The sequence below is a fragment of the Nycticebus coucang genome, chromosome 16 (genome assembly GCF_027406575.1).
Source record: "Nycticebus coucang isolate mNycCou1 chromosome 16, mNycCou1.pri, whole genome shotgun sequence".
Classification (NCBI taxonomy): Eukaryota; Metazoa; Chordata; class Mammalia; order Primates; family Lorisidae; genus Nycticebus; species Nycticebus coucang.
The window spans coordinates 14,566,818-14,575,169 of record NC_069795.1 but is presented as its reverse complement, the minus strand read 5'-3'; positions in this window follow the sequence as shown (position 1 = coordinate 14,575,169).

Genomic DNA, 8,352 nt, shown 5'->3' with positions numbered 1-8,352 from the left:
TCAATCAGAAACGATAAAGGGGAAATAACAACTGATCCCACAGAGATACAAGAGATCATCTCTGAATACTACCAGAAACTCTATGCCCAGAAATTTGACAATGTGAAAGAAATGGATCAATATTTGGAATCACACCCTCTCCCTAGACTTAGCCAGGATGAAATAGACCTCCTGAACAGACCAATTTCAAACACTGAGATCAAAGAAACAATAAAAAATCTTCCAACCAAAAAATGCCCTGGTCCAGATGGCTTCACTCCAGAATTCTATCAAACCTTCAAGGAAGAGCTTATTCCTGTACTGCAGAAATTATTCCAAAAAACTGAGGAAGAAGGAATCTTCCCCAACACATTCTATGAAGCAAACATCACCCTGATACCAAAACCAGGAAAAGACCCAAACAAAAAGGAGAATTTCAGACCAATCTCACTCATGAACATAGACGCAAAAATTCTCAACAAAATCCTAGCCAATAGATTACAGCTTAGCATCAAAAAAGTCATTCATCATGATCAAGTAGGCTTCATCCCAGGGATGCAAGGCTGGTTTAACATACGCAAGTCTGTAAACGTTATCCACCATATTAACAGAGGCAAAAATAAAGATCACATGATCCTCTCAATAGATGCAGAAAAAGCATTTGATAAAATCCAGCATCCTTTTCTAATTAGAACTCTGAAGAGTATAGGCATAGGTGGCACATTTCTAAAACTGATTGAAGCTGTCTATGACAAACCCACAGCCAATATTTTACTGAATGGAGTAAAACTGAAAGCTTTTCCTCTTAGGACTGGAACCAGACAAGGTTGTCCTCTGTCACCTTTACTATTCAACGTAGTGCTGGAAGTTCTAGCCAATACAATTAGGCAAGACAAGGAAATAAAGGGAATCCAAATGGGAGCAGAGGAGGTCAAACTCTCCCTCTTTGCTGACGACATGATCTTATACTTAGAGAACCCCAAAGACTCAACCACAAGACTCCTAGAAGTCATCAAAAAATACAGTAATGTTTCAGGATATAAAATTAATGTCCACAAGTCAGTAGCTTTTGTATACACCAATAACAGTCAAGATGAGAAGCTAATTAAGGACACGACTCCCTTCACCATAGTTTCAAACAAAATGAAATACCTAGGAATATACCTAACGAAGGAGGTGAAGGACCTCTATAAAGAAAACTATGAACTCCTCAGAAAGGAAATAGCAGAGGATATTAACAAATGGAAGAACATACCATGCTCATGGATGGGAAGAATCAACATTGTTAAAATGTCTATACTTCCCAAAGCTATCTACCTATTCAATGCCATTCTACCAAAGTACCTACATCGTACTTTCAAGATTTGGAAAAAATGATTCTGCGTTTTGTATGGAACCGGAAAAAAACCCGTATAGCTAAGGCAGTTCTTAGTAACAAAAATAAAGCTGGGGGCATCAGCATACCAGATTTTAGTCTGTACTACAAAGCCATAGTGGTCAAGACAGCATGGTACTGGCACAAAAACAGAGACATAGACACTTGGAATCGAATTGAACACCAAGAAATGAAACTAACATCTTACAACCACCTAATCTTTGATAAACCAAACAAGAACTTACCTTGGGGGAAAGACTCCCTATTTAATAAATGGTGTTGGGAGAACTGGATGTCTACATGTAAAAGACTGAAACTGGACCCACACCTTTCCCCACTCACAAAAATTGATTCAAGATGGGTAAAGGACTTAAACTTAAGGCATGAAACAATAAAAATCCTCCAAGAAAGCATAGGAAAAACACTGGAAGATATTGGCCTGGGGAAAGACTTCATGAAGAAGACTGCCATGGCAATTGCAACAACAACAAAAATAAACAAATGGGACTTCATTAAACTGAAAAGCTTCTGTACAGCTAAGGACACAATAACCAAAGCAAAGAGACAACCTACACAATTGGAAAGGATATTTGCATACTTTCAATCAGACAAAAGCTTGATAACCAGGATCTATAGAGACCTCAAATTAATCCACATGAAAAAAGCCAACAATCCCTTATATCAATGGGCAAGAGACATGAATAGAACTTTCTCTAAAGATGACAGACGAATGGCTAACAAACACATGAAAAAATGTTCATCATCTCTATATATTAGAGAAATGCAAATCAAAACAACCCTGAGATATCATCTAACCCCAGTGAGAATGGCCCACATCACAAAATCTCAAAACTGCAGATGCTGGCGTGGATGTGGAGAGAAGGGAACACTTTTACACTGCTGGTGGGACTGCAAACTAGTACAACCTTTCTGGAAGGAAGTATGGAGAAACCTCAAAGCACTCAACCTAGACCTCCCATTCGATCCTGCAATCCCATTACTGGGCATCTACCCAGAAGGAAAAAAATCCTTTTATCATAAGGACACTTGTACTAGACTGTTTATTGCAGCTCAATTTACCATTGCCAAAATGTGGAAACAGCCTAAATGCCCACCAACCCAGGAATGGATTAACAAGCTGTGGTATATGTATACCATGGAATACTATTCAGCCATTAAAAAAAATGGAGACTTTACATCCTTCGTATTAACCTGGATGGAAGTGGAAGACATTATTCTTAGTAAAGCATCACAAAAATGGAGAAGCATGAATCCTATGTACTCAATCTTGATATGAGGACAATTAATGACAATTAAGTTTATGGGGGGGGAAGCAGAAAGAGGGGTGGAGGGAGGAGGGTGGGGCCTTAGTGTGTGTCACACTTTATGGGGGCAAGACATGACTACAAGAGGGACTTTACCTAACAATTGCAATCAGTGTAACCTGGCTTATTGTACCCTCAATGAATCCCCAACAATAAAAAAAAAAAAAAAAATTTCCCATAAATTTCCCATGGATAGAAATATACACAATTTCTTTGTGTTTGGCTTCATCCATTCTTATTTTGAGATTCCTTTTTACAGCTAAGTAGTATTCCACTGCACCAGTAAACTGCACCGCATTTCCTGTTGATGACAACTGATTTGGGTACTTTTCCCTTTTTGTGTTCTTCATTTTTTCTACTTAAAAACTGAAACATACAAGATTTTTAAACCTGATTTCAATAAAAACCTGTAGGATAATATTTAGAAATAAACATATCCTACATCAAGCACACAAAGTAAATTCAGTGTGAGTTTAAAATGACTTGCTTTTCTTCCAGAGGCTTAAGAGATCTGGACCCCCCTGGGTTACTCACAGAGTTAGGCTTTTTTGGAGTTGTAAAATTCCTTAGGCCTTTTCTCTGAAGCTGTACACCCTGTGAAGCCTGAGATCCAAGGGCCTGCCGCCCTTCCTCAGAGATACGGCCAGAGGGTTGACTTATGTTAACAACATATTGTCAGAGGTCTATAGGTGCTCTGCCCTGAAGGAAGGTCACAGTCATTACTTCATACTGAGTAAACTGAGTGAATGCTTGAAGATATTCTTCTATTAACTCTGTTTCCCTGTGGCTACTTTCATCTTTGTGACCTGCTCGGAAATTAGTCACTGTTTAGAAGAACAATTGCAATCAGTGTAACCTGGCTTATTATACCCTCGATGAATCCCCAACAATAAAAAAAATCATAATAAAATAAAAAAAAAGAAGAAGAAGAGATTTACTACACAAGTGATTGCATTGATATGATAAATATTTCCTTTCAAGTTAAATTACAGATATGTAAAAAAGAAGATAAGATGATGAAACTAATAGATAATGGATTAGGTGTGTATGTGACTGGAAGAGTATAAAACTAAAACTTGGAATAAAGAATTTTGCTACATGCCATTTCATCTCATCAAACAACGTGTCGTCTGTTTCTTGACTTAATAATTACAGGAGCGAGTTTACACCCACGGCAAAGCTGCTGTTCATTCACGTCTCCGGTCACACAACAAAACCCAAGAGCAAAATTGCTAGATTATAAGTGATGTTTAACATAATAAGAACCGTAATGTTTTCTGCAGTCGTTTGTTCACACCCCACCAGAAATATATGTGATCCACTTCCTCTTAGATACTTCCCATCAATTATTATTGTTAGCCTTGATAATTTTAACCATTCTCGTTAAGTACTTGATAGTAACTATTATAGTTTTAATTTATAATTCCCTAATGACAAATGATATTAAGAATATTTTCAGATGGACTTTTTAGTGTATTGTTTTCTAAAGCGTCTGTCTATTCTCTCACCCATTTTTAATTGATTTATCTCTTAATGATTGACTTCTCCATATTTTTTGTCAGATGTAGGTGAAAATATATCTCTCCCTATCTGTGGCTTTCCTTTCATTTTTAACAATGCTTACTGAAGATAAATAGTCTTTAACTTTAAGGCCCAGCTTACCAAATTTTTGTGCATGTAGTGCTTGATTTTTGGTTTATAAGAAATATTGCCCTTCTTCAAAGAAAAGTGTTTCTTGTAGGAATGTTGTAGTTTTAGCTTTTATGTTTAAGTCTGTAATCCAGCTTGAGTTAACTTTTATAGGCAGTGTGGCATATAGGTTAATGTGTTTTATTCTAGAAACTTTATGATTTAACTTTGAAATTTAAGTCTGTAATTCAAGTTAATTTTATTGTGGTGTGAGGTCTCAGTCAATACTCTAATTTTTCCATCCAGATATTCATGTATTCCAATATTGTTACTGATCTACTTAAGGATTTTTTATAACAAAAATATAAGAGGAGAAAACAAAAATATTGAGCTTCACTGGCTTATTAAATTTCTGTGAATCACTTATAAATTAAGCCTAGTCATTGTGCAACATATTAGCAATTTACGTGTCATTAAATGTGTCAGATTAACTTTGTTGAAGGCTTTCCTTTCTTATAATTAAAAAATCTCCAAAATAAATATAATTTTCATTGTATACTGTGTATATAGTCTGCTTGTCTGCAACAAATAACTTGAATAATGAAGGATTTTTAAGTTTTGCAGAGGCTCAATTTTTGGACTTAAAATGGTTGCTTAGTTTCTTATGCTTATCAACCATGAGTTTTTGTTCTTCATTATCAGTCACCATAGATTTTGTGACTACAATTTAATCTCAGAGGCAATCTTTTCTCTTATCATTTAAGACGTCCTCTGTGCTCCTAATAATCACTCCTTCTTTTGCCTTTGTTTTAGTCATAATTTACTGTTCCACACCAAAGATGAGACCATTCCACTTCCTTGCTTCCATGTATATTTAGAAGTACATCCAATCAGTTGGTAAATATTTATTCAGTATTAAATACTTTGTAGATACTGACAATTAAGTAACAAGTTATTATGAAGAATAGAAACTTTTTTTAACTTTAATTTTTGTTTTTATTTTTACATATACATGTGTTAATTAGGTTTCCATTATTTTTTTGCCTTCACAAAATTAAAAAGACTTAAAATTTAATAACAATAACAATGTTTAAGAGAAGGATTAGATACAAAAACCTTATAAAGAATGAACGAACATAAATACATTCAGAAAAGGAGTCAGACAATTGCTACATCAAAATATTAAGCAATAATAATAATAATGAAAAGAAAGTAACATTCACATGTCAAATAAGAGTACATCTATTATAGAATGCTTTGACTCTGAGATTCAGTATGGAGTCATCAATTAACTTCTTGTTTTTTTTTTAAGTATCAAAAAATAGACAACTAATATTTACAAATAAAAGTCAAAAGATAATTTCAAAAAACAGATCATGCCAAATCTTATAGACAACAGAAAAAGAAGAAATACTTCAAAAGCATTCTATTTGATCTGGGTACACCTGATATTAAAGTTGGAGAAAATATATTATTATAAAGGAGAAATTACAAACATATGTCACTTATAAATGAGGATACAATATCCTAAACAACATATCAACATGTTGAGTTAAAAATTAATGTTTACAAGGGTATATGTGAAACTTGGTAAACGGTCTGTGAAGCTAGTGAATGATGCCCCATGATTATATCAATGTACACAGCTATGATTTAATAAAAAAAAAATAAATAAAATAAAATAAAAATTAATGTTTAAGTAATATACTTTGGTCAAAATTGAAACCAATTTATGTGAAAATTAGTCACTATTTTCTTTTCTTTTCCTGTTCTTCTTTTTTTTTTCTTCTTTTCCTTTCCCTCAGCCCTTCCCTCCTTCTTTGTCTGTTTTCCCCTTCCCCCATGCCCCGATTGAATCATTAATTGTATTCAAATCAAAATTGAATACATAGGATTCATAGTTCTCCATTCCTGTGATGCTTCACTAAGAATAATGTGTTCCACCTCCATCCAGGTTAGTAAAAATGCGTAAAATCTCAATTTTTTATGGCTGAATAATATTCCATCATATACATATATCACAGCTTAGCAATCCATTCCTGGGTTGAAGGACATTTAGGTTGTTTCCACATTTTGGCAATTGCAAATGGGGCTGTGATAAACAGCCTAGTACAGGTGTCTTTATAATAAAAGTTTTGTTTTTTTTTCCTTCTGGATAGATACATGCCCAGTAATTGCAGGATCAAATGCAATCCTGGGAGGGAGGTCTATGTTGAGTTCTTTGAGGTTTTTCCATACCTCCTTCCACCAAATGTTGTATTAGTGTGGTTGTGGAGAGAAAGGAACACTTTTACACTACTAGTGGGACTGCAAACTAATACAACCTTTTTTGAAGAATGGAAACATTAAAAAAAAAAGAATAAGAATTATTAAAGATTAAGAACCAAAGTCTAAGTAGCTAAGGCTCAGCTAATTTATAGTTGTCTGGTTCTCCAGGATGGTAAGGAAAGCCCCATGTGGGTGCTCTTTGTGTGTGCGTGTGCGCACGCACACACACACACAGAGAATTTCAAATTTTTCAAGATTTCAAACAAAATGCCTCCCATATTTTCAATCTCCAAGGTGATACCATGCCGTGCCCATGACTAACAATAATTTTGAACACAAATGATGTTTTCATTGGCAGTAAGTTGGAATGTGTATAGAGTATACAAACCATCCTTTCTTGAGTTGGGGGGCTATTGGCATTAGGATAAGAAAAGCAGAATGGTTCTTTGAGAAAGTAGATAAGAGATAATGCTTAATGGTGATGGTCTAGAAGCAAAAATCGTAGAATCTTCCATAAAAAAATATTTGTTAGTTCTTTTTTTATTATTAAATCATAGCTGTGTACATTGATATGATCATGGGGCATCATTCACTAGCTTCACAAAACAATATTTGTTAGTTCTAATAATCATAATGACCATGGTAATCATAGTGGGCACTGTATATACTTAGCCATACCCAGAACCACAGCAAGAGGCATATCCACAGCTTCCACACACATTTTTTGTAGCAATTAGAATACATGATGTCTGGTGATGGGAAATCTGCCAGGGAAATAAAAAACAAATCTCTGGGCTTTGATAATTTTGTACTGTTTTGAGATCTTTCGATATAACTGGAGGTCTGCAAAGTGTATATTGCTCCTATTTTTGCCTTCTCGTTCCCTCAAAAACTTATATGTTGGCTTGGCACCTTTAGCTGGGTGGTTGGGGTGCCGGCCACATACACCAGGGCTGGCAGGTTTGAACCCAGCCTGAGCCTGCTAAACAATGATGACAACTGCTACAGAAAAATATCCAGACATTGTGGCAGGTGCCTGTAGTCCCAGCTTCTTGGGAGGCTGAGGCAAGAGAATCACTTAAGCCCAAGAGTTTGAGGTTGCTGTGAAGTGTGATGCCACAGCACTCTACCAAGGGTGACATAGTGAGACTCTGTCTCAAAAAAAAAACCTTCTTGTTTTATTTTATGTCATAAGAAACCCTGTCATTTTATAGATGTTAGTTTAATTCCTCCAAATTAAACATAAACCATAAAAAGTAATTTGTATACTCTATACACATTCCAAGTGAGCTCCAAATATATACTCCACAAGTATCACAATGCCAAACAATATCTTGCCTTTCTCTTTACTAATCTATAATCATATCTTGTTTGAGTTGTGTTAAATTTAGTGATATATTTCCTAAACCAACAGAGTTGGCTGTTTGCCCCTTTATTATTCATTTTCTCTGTTCATTTGATTCAAAGCCAATTTATTTCAACAATAATCAGCATCAGATCTTCAGTCCTCAATGTGAAATCCTCATGCATTCATGCTCCTTCCCATCTCTCTCCCTCTTCTTCAAATCAGCGTTCCTCTCCTCCAGCACATTTCCAAGATAATTATCCCTGGGTATGGGGGGTGGGGCAATCCAGGAGCCCTCACAGACACCAAAACTCTGTAGAATTCAAATCCCTTACAGAATTTACCATTTCTTAGCATGGCTTTAATTTCATTCCCTTCTCTTCACATTTCAAAATTCCTTTATATCCTTCATAGTGTTCAGGCTCTTTGAT